We start from the raw sequence: 14,530 nt of genomic DNA, 5'->3' as shown, positions 1-14,530 counted from the left end.
CAAGTGACCCTATTTTGGAAACTAGACCACTCAAAGAATTTATCTAAAGTTGTGGAAAGCATATTGAATTCACAGGTGCTTCACGGAATTTTAAAACATTGGACAGTGAAAATTAAAAGCCTTTTTTCCCCCAGAAATGTTGTTTTAGCCGGAAATTTTTCATTTTCACCAGGGTAACAGGAGAAAATGGACAGAACAAATTGTTGTGCAAGTTCCCCTGAGTATGCCAATACCCAGTATATGGCGGAAAACTACTCTGTTTGGTTACACGGCAGACCCTGGAAGGGAAGGAGCAGCTTTTGAATCTGGAATCGATGGCGGATGCCATGTCGCATTTGAAAAGCCCTAAATGTGCCTAAACAGTGGAAACCCCTCAGGTATTTCACAGAATTGTATACCATTGGGCTGTGAAAATGAAAAGTTTAATTTTTTGCACTAAAATGTTGTTTTAGCCCCAAATGTTTAATTTTCAAAAGGTTTAATAGGAGAAAATAGACAACAAAATTTGTTACACAATGTCTGCTGAGTATGACAGTGCCTGATATTTGGTTAAAACTTCTTTTTAAGCACAATACGAAGCTCAGAAAGAAACTAGCGCCATATTGGAGTACAGATTTTACTGGGATGATTTGCGAGTGCCATGTCACTTTGGCAAAGACCCTGAATTGTCAGTCCAGCAGGTCCCCCATAAGTGACTACATTTTACAAACTACACCTCTTAATGAATTCTTCTAGGGGTGCAGTGAGCCAAATTTTATACCGGTGAAGGAAAAATATTACATTTTAATTTTATTTATTAATTTTAATTTTGTTTTAGCCCTAGATTTTACATTTTCACAATTATGTTTTTTTTGTGGGTTGAGTAGATGCTTTTATTGGTGGCATTTTGGGAGTATATGGTATAAATAATCAAGAATTTTTTTTTATTAAATACAACACTGAGATCACACATAATAAAACCATTTAAGAACAGGACAGGTAGTAATAAATGTCAGCTATGAAAGGTTTGCCACTTCAACAGTTACTTAAGAAACACTGCTAAGTAAGGTGCAACAGAATATAAGGTGCCATAAACCAGCTTAGTGGTAAAGTCATTTAGAGAGTATGTACTGGGAAGTATGCAAACTGTCCACAAGGGAGTTAAATGCGCGTCAGGGGCCAGTGGGGGGTTCATCTTCACCCAGTTTTCCTTGATCAGACTCCACTTGGGCAAGAATGTTTATATTTCCTCGGATTGCCACTGGGCATATCACAAAATAGCAACCCCCTACACAAAAAGGACACAAAAATTCAAAAGGACTCAAAGCACTACATGAATAAAAATTGGCAGAAAAAACAGACAAAGCTTGTGTATAAATAATGAAAGGGGAAAGGTCAGCTGTTCACTGAGTCCCTTTGGATTCTGGGCTCCAATCTAAAGATCCAGTGACACTCTTTCTGTAATATCTTTTTATTCTAGTCCCCATTTCTCTGGCTTTGTCTGATGACCTCCACTACACAAAAAGACATGAACATTTTCGATCACATTTATCATGTTTTCTACGCTGAGCACTTACATTTGGGTTTCCATCTAAATCTACAAAATATGTGATTTGGATCAAACCCCGAGGGAGCCAATCCCTAATGAGGTAGCAGAGTTACTCTGGACACTGTCTGGCCTCTGTTCAGCTGCGTCCATCTTTTTAGAAGTGCACAAGAATATGGCCGACCACGCTTTTATGCATGCCTAAAAAGACGGGCACGGCCAGATCATAGGCCAGACGACGTCCACAGTGTCTCCATCTGCCTCATTATAAGGGAATCTTACTCCAGGGGTTCAGTTTGAATCACTTATTTCAGAGATTTATATGGAGACCCGGTGTAAGCGCTCAGCATAGAGCGCAGGATAAATGTGAGCTGAGCCTCACTGAAATATTTGGGAGGCAAAATTAACAAATCAACAGCAGGTCAAAAATTGGTTTTATTTCTTTTTTTACGCCGTTCCTCGTGCGGTATAAGAGATAAGGCGACTTATCACTTTATGATTTCGGTCGGTTTAATTTACAGTGATACCAGATTTATATAGTTTTTCACGTTTGGCTTCTGTCACACGCAAAAAGATGCTTTTGTTTTTTACAAAAACAAGATTTTGCATCTCCATATTCTAAGAGCTATAATTTCCTATACTTCTGCTGACAGATTCATGTGAGGGCTTGTTTTTTGCGAGACTACTCGTTTTTATTGGTACTATTTTGGGGCACATAAAATTTTTTGACCACTTTTTTATTCTGATTTTTGGGAGGCAGAATGAACGAAAAACAGCAGCTCAGAGATTTTTTTTACCATAGTGAGTGTGGTAAAAGTGATATGGCAGCCTTATTCTTCGGATCAGTACGATTACAGCGATACCACATTTTTATAATTTTTTTATGTTTTGCCGCTTGTACACAATAAAAACTATTTTATTGAAAAAATATTGTTTTTGCAATGCTGTATTCTAGTATTAACGTACTGGAATGGCCAACATGATATTTAATATAATATTGTGCTTCCCCCTCGTCAGGAGGGAGGAGACAGTGATTTTTAGGAATGACACTCCCTGTTGAGCCTCTCGGATCTTATATTGGGAAAGGTATATAGATGACCTCTTTGTCTTATGATCTGGGACTGTAGAGGAATTTAACAAGTTCAAAGATGGTCTCAATACTAATGAACTGGGCTTAGGATTCACCAAAGAGATTCACAAATCGTATCTACCATTTCTAGATATTTTATTGAGAAAAGATCAAAATGGGACCCTCTCTATTTCATCTTATAGAAAACCCACCTCTACTAACAGCATATTGCAATGGGATAGCTTTCACACAGTGCTCCTAAAAAGTGGTATTCCAAAGGGACAGTACCTAAGGATGAGCAGGAATTATTCTAGGGAACAGGATTTCTTTTTACAATCTAAGGACCTTAAGGATACATTCCTTCAGAGTGGATACCCATTGTACGTCTTTAATAATACCATTTTGGATTCACAAGGGAGGAGTAGAGAGTCCCTTTTTAAGCCTAAAACTAGACAGGACAATGGAAAGGGCCTTATGAGAATTGTTAGCACCTGTGATGACCAGGCAGACAAGGTTTTCAGTATTCTTCCCAAACATTGGAGGATTCTTCTCGCAGACCCACACCTACATGATGTTATACCTTTCCATCCCAAGATCACATATAGAAAGGGTAGTTTGTTTGGGGGCTAATTGGTACAAAGCTTTTACAACAGACCTGTACAACCAGGTACATAGCTTGACAGAAAACCATGTGGCACATATAGGTATGGGGACTGTCGTTTCTGTAGTTGGATAAAACCCTCCAAGTCTTTTATCAGTGTCTCTACTAGGAGCCACTACTAACATGAGGGATTTTGCCAATTGCAAGACCACCGGAGTCATGCATCTAGTTACCTGTTCCTGCCCCATAACTATATTGGGAAGACGAAATGGTAATTTAGGAGGTGTATCAGAGAGCATTTTGGAGACACCAGACACAAAAAAGGGATACCCGCATTGCCTGTCATATTAGGGATTTCCATGAGGGTGATAACAGGGCCATGTCTTTTGTGTAGTGGAGGTCATCAGACAAAGCCAGAGAAATGGGGACTGGATTAAAAAGATATTACAGAAAGAGTGTCAGTGGATCTTTATATTGGAACCCCAGAATCCAAAGGGACTCAGTGAACAGCTGACCTTTTCCCCTTTCATTATTTATACACAAGATTTGTCTGTTTTTTTTCTGCCATTTTTTGTTCATGTAGTGCTTTGAGTCCTTTTGAATACTCCTATTACTTTGGGGGAGTCCATCATTCAGCGTTACGTTTAATTAATCACATGAGGATGAGTGTCTTCTGCTATCAACCCAAGAATAGGGTCTCCTTTTATTTGACATCCATTGTGGGGGTACATCTCCACCACTGTACCTTTTTTTTCTTCATTACGCAAAGGAAACAGGACTAGTTCATAGTACTATACTAAATACTAATGTATTTACAGTACAGACCAAAAGTTTGGACACACCTCCTCATTTAAAGATTTTTCTGTATTTTCATGACTATGAAAATTGTACATTCACACTGAAGGCATCAAAACTATGAATTAACACATGTGGAATTATATACTTAACAAAAAAGTGTGAAACAACTGAAAATATGTCTTCTATTTTAGGTTCTTCAAAGTAGCCACCTTTTGCTTTGATGACTGCTTTGCACACTCTTGCATTCTCTTGATGAGCTTCAAGAGGTAGTCACCGGAAATGGTTTTCACTTCACAGGTGTGCCCTGTCAGGTTTAATAAGTGGGATTTCTTGCCTTATAAATGGGGTTGGGACCATCAGTTGTGTTGTGCAGAAGTCTGGTGGATACACAGCTGATAGTCCTACTGAATACACTGTTAGAATTTGTATTATGGCAAGAAAAAAGCAGCTAACTAAAGAAAAATGAGTGGCCATCATTACTTTAAGAAATGAAGGTCAGTCAGTGCGAAAAATTGGGAAAACATTGAAAGTGTCCCCAAGTGCAGTTGCAAAAACCATCAAGCGCTACAAAGAAACTGGCTCACATGAGGACTGCCCCAGGAAAGGAAGATCAAGAGTCACCTCTGCTTCTCAGGATACATTTATCCGAGTCACCAGCCTCAGAAATCACAGGTTAACAGCAGCTCAGATTAGAGACCAGGTCAATGCCACACAGAGTTCTAGCAGCAGACACATCTCTACAACAACTGTTAAGAGGAGACTTTGTGCAGCAGGCCTTCATGGTAAAATAGCTGCTAGGAAACCACTGCTAAGGACAGGCAACAAGCAGAAGAAACTTGTTTGGGCTAAAGAACACAAGGAATGGACATTAGACCAGTGGAAATCTGTGCTTTGGTCTGATGAGTCCAAATTTGAGATCTTTGGTTCCAACCACTGTGTCTTTGTGCGACGCAGAATAGGTGAACGGATGGAATCTACATGCCTGGTTCCCACCGTGAAGCATGGAGGAGGAGGTGTGATGGTGTGGGGGTGTTTTGCTGGTGACACTGTTGGGGATTTATTCAAAATTGAAGGCATTTTGAACCAGCATGGCTACCACAGCATCTTGCAGCGGCATGCTATTCCATCCGGTTTGCGGTTAGTTGGACCATCATTTATTTTTCAACAGGACAATGACCCCAAACACACCTCCAGCCTGTGTAAGGGCTATTTGACCAAGAAGGAGAGTGATGGAGTGCTACGCCAGATGACCTGGCCTCCACAGTCACCAGACCTGAACCCAATCGAGATGGTTTGGGGTGAGCTGGACCACAGAGTGAAGGCAAAAGGGCCAACAAGTGCTAAGCATCTGTAGCGCCCCGAGGGTTCGGCCGCTACAGGGGTATTGCACCTCTGCCAGAGGTGTGGTATTCCACTCCCAGGTAAGGATGGAGTATGGACCAGGGCTCAGTTAGCTGCATACAGCACACACACCCCATTTCCGAGGGACAGCTGAACGGTGCTCCCACTAGACAGAAGTGCAGGCATGACCGACTATGTCCCTGTCTGGAGTGGGGAGGGGGGTGGAACACCCAGTGCTGTAGGAGCAGATAGGGGTTGGTTCCTGAGCGTAGGTAGGAGCCCATTGGTTGCTGGTCACCTGGGCTCATGGTCAGAGGGAGGTATAAAAGGTGAGCACCATCTTAGCTCTGAGAGAAGTTCTGTCCAGAGAGGAGAAGACAGGGAGCAGAGGCTCTGTAGGAGCTCTGCTCAGAGACAGGCCTAGAGAAAAGTCCGGAGCCTGAGAGGAGAAGGAGAAGTGGGCCTGGAGAAGAGGCCAAGGGAAGGAGGAGAAGACAGAACAGAAAAAGGAGAAGAAGAGACAGAGAAACAGAAGGGCTCAGGAACAATAAGGTGGAAGGGACCCTAAGAACCCACGAGAATCCAGGGTGCAGGGTCAGGCAGATTAAGGGTGCCGGATCCCAAGTTGGTGGAGGAGAAACTACCCTCAGCCAAAGATCAGAGGCTGTGACCATTTATTTGTGCAGCACCTCATCAAACCTGCTAGGAAGGCACCATATAGGACAGCGGAGAACGGGGCCCACGTTTACCCGCGCAAGTCCGCGGCAGCTGGAAAAAAGTGGGTCACTGGTGAGGCAGGCCAGAGAAAGGATTGAAGGGGGTCCTGTGCCATGCTCCTGAACTGCCTGGGGGTTGACCGAGCCCCTCACCTGGTGGACACTGCACGGCTTGGGTGGTCACTGCTTGCACAGAAGTGACCCGGAGCACCTGAACTGTGAGTAAAAGACATTGGACTGCGGTACGTTGTCTGTGTGCTCTTTCACTCCTCCAGCACTAACGGTACTGGGACTCCCACCACCATCACTCCCACCATCCACTACACTGCCCTGGGGCCGCACTCTTCCCGTGGGGAGTCACACCATCCCAGCTGCATCCATCATCGGCCCCAGCGGTCTGCCCTGCAGCGGCAGTTCCTAATAACCGCAATCCACTGGTGGCGTAGTCGGACATTATCTAAAACATCTAAAAGACTGCCACTGGTCTGACCACCCTGAGCCACAGGACCGGGTCGCCACTACTACCCCCATCGTCTCCCTATTGCCCGGTTCCGGGTGCCCCACGGCCCAGGGGGCGAGTCACATCTCTGGGAACTCCTTCAAGATTGTTGGAAGACCATTTCCGGTGACTACTTCTTGAAGCTCATCAGGAGAATGCCAAGAGTGTGCAAGGCAGTCATCAAAGCGAAAGGTGGCAACTTTGAAGAACCTAAAATAGAAGACATATTTTCAGTTGTTTCACACTTTTTTGTTAAGTATATAATTCCACATGTGTTAATTAATAGTTTTGATGCCTTCAGTGTGAATGTACAATTTTCATAGTCATGAAAATACAGAAAAATCTTTAAATGAGAAGGTGTGTCCAAACTTTTGGTCTGTACTGTATATAATACATGTGTCTACTTTACATTGCAGGGTTCTTGATCAATTCCTCTATCATGCTTTGTATGTTCCTTTTAGTTTTGATATGCACAATATGTTATAACTATTAAAGCAATGAGAGGAGAAACAGGAGTATATGGTATAAATAATCAAGAATTTTTTTTATTAAATATAACACTGAAATCACACATAATAAAACAATTTAAGAATAGGACAGGTAGAAATAAATGCCAGCCATGAAAGGTTTGCCACTTCCACAGTTACTTAAGCAATGCTGCTAAGTAAGGTGCAATAGAATATAAGGTGCCATAAACCAGCCTAGTGGCAAAGTCATTTAGAGAGTATGTACTGGGAAGTATGCAAACAGTTCACCAGGGAGTTAATACCTATATAACATCATTTGGGTTGCTATTTTGTGATATGCCCAGTGGCAATCCGAGGAAATATAAACATTCTTGCCCAAGTGGAGGCTGATCAAGCAAAATCTGGGGGGGAGATGAACCCCCACTGACCCCTGACGCGCGTTTAACTCCCTTGTGGACAGTTTGCATACTTCCCAGTACATACTCTCTAAATGACTTTACCACTAAGCTGGTTTATGGCACCTTATATTTATATTACTTAGCAGTGTTTCTTAAGTAACTGTTGAAGTGGCAAACCTTTCATAGCTGGCATTTATTACTACCTGTCCTGTTCTTAAATGGTTTTATTATGTGTGATCTCAGTGTTGTATTTAATAAAAAAAAATATTAATTATTTATACCTTATACTCCTGTGTCTCCTCTCATTGCTTGAACATTTTTCAGAGTGGTATTCCTTTATGGGTTGTGGTATCCATGTGTGATATTGTGGACCCATAATTATTATATTAATGGGTTTTTAGTTATTTGTGTTATAACTATTGCAGTTAGGCTTGTGTGGTTTCCTGTTCCCCAGTGAGCACACTTAAGCCACGGCTGCCTACGTGCGATGCCTCTACCTGCCCATATTTTAGGTGCTTGTTATCCTGCACATGTGTGATTATTGGCCCAACTACTTCTATCTCTTATATTGCCTGCCAGCAGCACACGTCACCATCATGTGACCGATGACACATTCAGCATCATTGGGATTCCGGAATACTATTCTGTGTATGCGCGACTGTTCACACAATCCCTTCTATTATATATCTTGCCGGCAATCGGCGCACAACAGTACCATGTGACTTACTGTATGATACATTCTGCACTTAAAATAGTCATGTGACTGTGCTCTAGTGTTTAAACTATGGGGTATGTGCATTTGCATATTTGGAAGCATGTTCAGTCCCTAGATGCAATGGGACTCTTTGATTCTGTAATCAGGATGTGGACCTGACTCACTGTATAAACCAGCCTTGTTATACTTTGAACACAGCAGCATCTGATATTACTTGGACGTCTGTCAATCTACTCTTTTCCTGGCCTCTTGATGAAACTTTACAGGGAGGGGAAACACATCAAGGCCATGATTCTGGACACTTTTTGAAGGGAAGTACTTCATCTTTTTAGTTCCCAAGCAATATTGGGCACTTTTTTGATTTATTGGGAATGTGGTGCGCTATTTTCCTTTTGTGACCGGTGCAGTTTAGTTATGGTAATTAGGTTTATCATAGCCATTACCGTTATCCATGTACTTGTGCTCTTATCATTATATTTACTCCATTAGGGACTATTAGTATATATTTTGTGCATCATATTGTTGCATATTGTCCTTTTTGCTACAGCAAATTATTAATTTTAGTTTTTATTAAGGGCTTTACATGGGTTACTAGGGTCAGGCCACATTGAGCGGGGCGCCATATCTTGCGTTGCTTATAAGGGTGCCAACCTACGTGGACAGGTAGGGTCACCTGTAGGGCCATTTAGGCATTTTTTTCAGTATAATTGTTCCTTGTGGATTTTCCTATATTACTTTTTCCTGTGTTGATTTATTAGAGCTATATGTTTTTTCTATTTCTGTTTTCTTTGAAGTTTTTAATGCATATCCATTAAAGTATTTGACGTTTTTATTCATATAATAAGGATTGTCTACTCTGGTTGATTTGTTTTCTTTGGATCTCTATACAGATTACATTTAGTTTAATGTCTGTATAGGGAGAGGCCTGTCAGTATACCTGGACCGGTGGGAATTCTCTCTTCAGAGAGGAAGAGGACTAGAAATCTAGTGCCACCTATAGGAAGAAGCAATCCTAAAAGTCAATATCGACTCTCTAAAAAGCCTTGTCACATGACTTAGGATATAATCCAGAACCAAAATCTCAGGCAGTTTGCAGACACTGTGTTTCAGGTTACTGTCCCTTATTAGTGCAAAGTGTGAGATTTGGTTTGGCTGGGTGAGAGGCGTCTGACCGAGATCCAAGGGGTAACATTTCTACTTGCGGAGAGTGACATGTTAAGCATGTCAAGGTGAGGAGACTTTTAAGTTGCAATACCCCTCTGGGAAATATGTAAATTGTCTTTTCAGAGAGGAAGAGGACTAGAACTCTAGTACCACCGATAGGAAGTAGCAATCCTAAAAGTCATTATCGACTCTCTAATGAGCCTTGTCACATAACTTAGGATAAAAGCCAGAACCAGAATCTCAATTTGCAGACACTGTATTTCGGGGTACTGCACCTCATCAGACAGGTGGGGACATGCATTTTGAACAAGTCCTCCCATCCCCAGCTACTATTTAAACTATGTTTTCTCTGAAAAGTTGCAGTGTGGTAGACTAAAGAGTTGATATCTGTATGTAATGTAGAAGTTAGTCTCTGATTCAAACTGATCATAGTCTTGCAAGTTCCTTTTAGCCACCATTGATACTTGACTGCAAACATATTATTATCATTTGTCATGCATCTTTGTATTTTTGTAATATTTTGCTTTTCAATTTAATGTAAAACCTAATAGGAATAGAGCAATAGCCTTAATAACTATGTTCCAAATTTTTTTATCTGGATGAATCATTAATTTATACAGCGGACCTTTGACTATTTCATTATTTCATGGCTTCTGAAGCATTACGCAACGTTTCACAGTATATCCAATAGATGGTGAAAGAGAGCCGACAAATGGGAATTAAAAATTGTGTACTGGTTACTCAAAGTGGACTTTACAACTGAGACAAATCAGCAACTAAGGTAAGACGGTGTATAGAAACGTCTGTATTTGCTATTGTATATTTACCAAAGATTTTGTTTTGTTGTAGAGGTATTTTTAAGGCATATTTGCATGTGCTTATATTATTGTGCTTATATATAATACAATTAAAACTGTTTGCTATGATTATTTGCTAGCAACATAGTCTGTTGTCACAGAGAAATCTTTGGTCATAACCAGGGTAACAAGGGTCTTTCAACAATGACGTAACAAGAGTTCTATGGGCCCCAGAGCAAAATTTTGATCTGATTCCTCCTCTTCCCCACCAGAATGTTGCTCACATACAATACATGGGCCCCAGTGGCATTGTCTGAGCTTATGAAGACATATGAATTTACCCACCATAAATTAAGAAAACTATAGATACGAGTAAATATAAATCAAACAAAAAACATTATAATAGAAATAATAAAAGTAATAATAGTCATACAGTTACCAAGAAGCACATATTATTCTCACAATTCTGGTACTGAGCATAATTCACCATAGCAAGATCAATATCACTACACAAGGGCAAAATAGTGGTGCCACCATGACCATATTTTACCACCACATAATGTATGAATATAACCACCATCCTATAACTAACCAAAACCTACTATACCAAGGTCAAAATACAAAAAATACCATATACAGGGACAAATATCACCACTAGTGAGCATTCCGATACTGAAATATCGGGTATCGACCGATATTCGCTGTATCGGAGTTCCGATACTGAGTTCCGATACATTTACAATATCGAATACCGGAATCGGAAGTTCACATAATGCCTGCGCTCTGCAGTGTCTCTGAAGGATGACAAGCTGGGTGGCAGCGCTCAGCTGCGATCCAGCCTGTCATCAGAATGCCATCCCAGCGTGGGAGAATTCTCCTGCTCAAGCGCTGACATTACATTATCTTCTTTACATTACAATTAAATGGAATAGCAGGAATTAATATTTTTTTAAGACGTTAATGCCACAGCCATGGTGGTTGTGGCATTACAGTGGTTGCCCAAATCGATGGGAACAGTGCTCACAGTGAAACATGAAAAGCCGGCAATTCATCAGCGGCATATACCGGTACTCGACAATTTAGAACAGAAAGAATAGAGCTTCACACATAGATTAGATAGATAGAAACATGTCAGTCACATATATAAGAAGTACAGTGACAGTGTTGGTTACTGTACTTGTCATTTAGTGTTAAAGGATTTATTTAAAAAAACAATAGTGTTTTCATGCACCGTCTCTTTAAAAAAGCCGGCCGGCAATTCAGCATCGGTACCCGACAATTTAGAACAGAAAGATAGAGCATCACACATAGATTAGATAGATAGAAACATGTCAGTCACATATATAATAAGCACAGTGACAGTGTTGCTTACTGTACGTGTCATTTAGTGTTAAAATAAAGGATTTATTAAAAAAAAAATTGGCGTGGGGTTCCCCGTAATTTTAGCCTCTAGCGGAGGTTAAGCAGACAGCTGGGGCAGATGTTTGAAGCCTGGGAAGGGGGTAATACCCATGGAGCTTCCCAGGCTACTAATATCAGCCCCCAGCTGAATACCTAGCCTTTACTAGCTATTAAAATGGGGAACCCCCAAAAAACTGACGTGGGGTCCCCCCTATTTTAATAGCTAGCAAAGGCTAGGCAGACAGCTGGGGGCTGATATTAATAGCCCAGGAAGGGTGCCATGAATATTGGCCCCCTCCCAGGCTAGAAACACCAGCCGTCAGCCGCCCCAGAAATGGCGCATCCATAGGATGCGCCAATTCTGGCACTTAGCCTCTCTCTTCCCACTGCCCTGTAGCGGTGGCAGTGGGGTAATAGGGCTGGGGTTGATGTCAGCTTATAATGCCAGCTGACATCAAGCTCAGGTTAGTAATGGAGAGGCGTCTATAAGACACCCCCATTACTAACCCCATAGTCAAAGTTAGAAAAAACACAAACACCCAGAATAAAGTCCTTTAATTGAAATAAACACACAATTCTTTATTGTTCTAAATTAAACCATACCTACCGTCACACCCATTCCAGCTGAAGCCAACGATCTCCTGCAATAAAAGTAAAATAATAAAGCAACATCATCCTTACCTTTCCATGGTTCCCTGGACGGCTTCAGCTCTGCTACATTCACATGACAGGCTGGATCGCAGCAGAAAGCTGACATCCAGCCTGTCATGCCGCAGGCAGACACTGAGAAGCGCAGGCATGCTTGTGCTCCTCAGTGTCAGGCTGTGATGGCATCCAGATGAGCCGACAATGAACTCAGCTCACCTCATGCACGTCACTGACAGCGTGGGAGAATTCTCCTGCGCATGCGGTGAGCGTGAGAGACTCGGCTCATCTGGATGCCGTCACAGCCTGACACTGAGGAGCGCAAGCATGCCTGCGCTTCTCAGTGTCTGCCTGCGGCATGACAGGCTGGATGGCAGCTTTCTGCTGCGATCCAGCCTGTCATCTCGATGTAGCAGAGCTGGAGCTGTCCTGGGAACCATCGAAAGGTAAGGATGATGTTGGTTTATTATTTTTCTTTTATTGTAGGAGATCATTGGCTTCAGCTGGAATGGGCGTGATGGTAGGTATGGTTTAATTTAGAACAATAAAGAATTGTGTGTTTATTTCAATTAAAGGACTTTATTCTGGGTGTTGTGTTTTTTTAAAATACTTTACTAGAAATTCATGGCGGTCATGTCTAATATTGGCGTGACCCCATGAATTTCGATCTTAGGGCCAGCTGATAATACCAAGCTGGCCCTAACCCCTTTATTACCCAGTGAGCCACCGCACCAGGGTCCTGGATGAGTTGGGTACAGCGCCAGAAGATGGCGCTTCTATGAACGCGCCATTTTCCGGGGTGGCTGCGGACTGCAATTTGCAGCGGGGGGGGGGCCCAGAAAGCTTGGGCCTCCCTGCGCTGCAGATTCCAGCTCCCAGCTGCCTAGTTGTACCTGGCTGGACACAAAGATAGGGCGAAGCCCCACGTATTTTTTTTTTTAATTATTTCATGAAATTCATGAAATAATTAAGAAAAAAGGGCTTCTCTATATTGTTGTGTCCAACCAGGTACAAATAGGCAGCTGGTAGTTGGGGGCAGCCCGTTCCTGCCTGCTGTACCTGGCTGGGCACAAATATAGTGCGAAGCCCCACGTCAATTTTTTTTTAATTATTTCATGAATTTCATGAAATAATTTAAAAAAAATTGACGTGGGGCTTCGCACTATATTTGTGTCCAGCCAGGTACAGCAGGCAGGAACGGGCTGCCCCCAACCACCAGCTGCCTATTTGTACCTTGTTGGACACAACAATATAGGGAAGCCCTTTTTTTCTTAATTATTTCATGAAATAATTAAAAAAAAAAAATAAGTGGGGCTTCGCCCTATTTTTGTGTCCAGCCAGGTACAACTAGGCAGCTGGGAGCTGGAATCTGCAGCGCAGGGAGGCCCAAGCTTTCTGCCCCCCCCCCCCCCCGCTGCAAATTGCAGTCCGCAGCCACCCCGGAAAATGGCGCGTTCATAGAAGCGCCATCTTCTGGCACTGTACCCAACTCATCCAGGGCCCTGGTGCGGAGGCTCACTGGGTAATAAAGGGGTTAGGGCCAGCTTGGTATTATCAGCTGGCCCTAAGCTCGAAATTCATGGGGTCACACCAATATTAGACATGACTGCCATGAATTTCTAGCAAAGTATTTTAAAAAAAACACAACACCCAGAATAAAGTCCTTTAATTGAAATAAACACACAATTCTTTATTGTTCTAAATTAAACCATACCTACCGTCACGCCCATTCCAGCTGAAGCCAACGATCTCCTGCAATAAAAGAAAAATAATAAACCAACATCATCCTTACCTTTTGATGGTTCCCAGGACAGCTCCAGCTCTGCTACATCGAGATGACATGCTGGATCGCAGCAGAAAGCTGCCATCCAGCTTGCCATGCCACAGGCAGACATTGAGAAGCGCAGGCATGCTTGCGCTCCTCAGTGTCAGGCTGTGACGGCATCCAGATGAGCCGAGTCTCTCACGCTCACCGCATGCGCAGGAGAATTCTCCCACGCTGTCAGTGACGTGCATGAGGTGAGCTGAGTTCATTGTCGGCTCATCTGGATGCCGTCACAGCCAAACACTGAGGAGCGCAAGCAAGCCTGCGCTTCTCAGTGTCTGCGGGATGACAGGCTGGATGGCAGCTCTCTGCTGCGGTCCAGCCTGTCATCTCGATGTAGCAGAGCTGAAGCCGTCCTGGGAACCATCAAAAGGTAAGGATGATGTTGGTTTATTATTTTACTTTTATTGCAGAAGACATTGGCTTCAGCTGGAATGGGCGTGACGGTAAGTATGGTTTAATTTAGAACAATAAAGAATTGTGTGTTTATTTCAATTAAAGGACTTTATTCTGGGTGTTTGTGTATTTTTTAACTTTCACTATGGGGTTAGTAATGGGGGTGTCTTATA

General features: G+C 42.4%; 1 protein-coding gene across 4 annotated transcripts in view; it reads left to right on the top strand.

Annotated features, from left to right (window-relative positions):
* Positions 1 to 9,915: 9,915 nt before the first annotated feature.
* Positions 9,916 to 14,530, top strand: part of LOC141156755 (flavin-containing monooxygenase 5-like) — a 91,532-nt gene continuing 86,917 nt past the window's right edge. For 3 of the 4 annotated variants that reach the window (XR_012247708.1, XM_073643112.1, XM_073643111.1), the window contains exon 1: positions 9,917 to 10,074. The gene's annotated coding sequence lies outside the window, so the exon portion shown is untranslated. Of the gene's footprint in view, positions 10,075 to 14,530 lie in introns of all 4 variants that reach the window. The other variant, XM_073643114.1, reaches the window with a different exon arrangement.

Source organism: Phyllobates terribilis, unplaced genomic scaffold (genome assembly GCF_046119375.1).
Source record: "Phyllobates terribilis strain yellow unplaced genomic scaffold, ASM4611937v1 Scaffold_8__6_contigs__length_399053987, whole genome shotgun sequence".
Taxonomy (NCBI): Eukaryota; Metazoa; Chordata; class Amphibia; order Anura; family Dendrobatidae; genus Phyllobates; species Phyllobates terribilis.
Note: the sequence above shows the minus strand (reverse complement) of the source record. Positions and strands in the feature narration are given on the sequence as shown.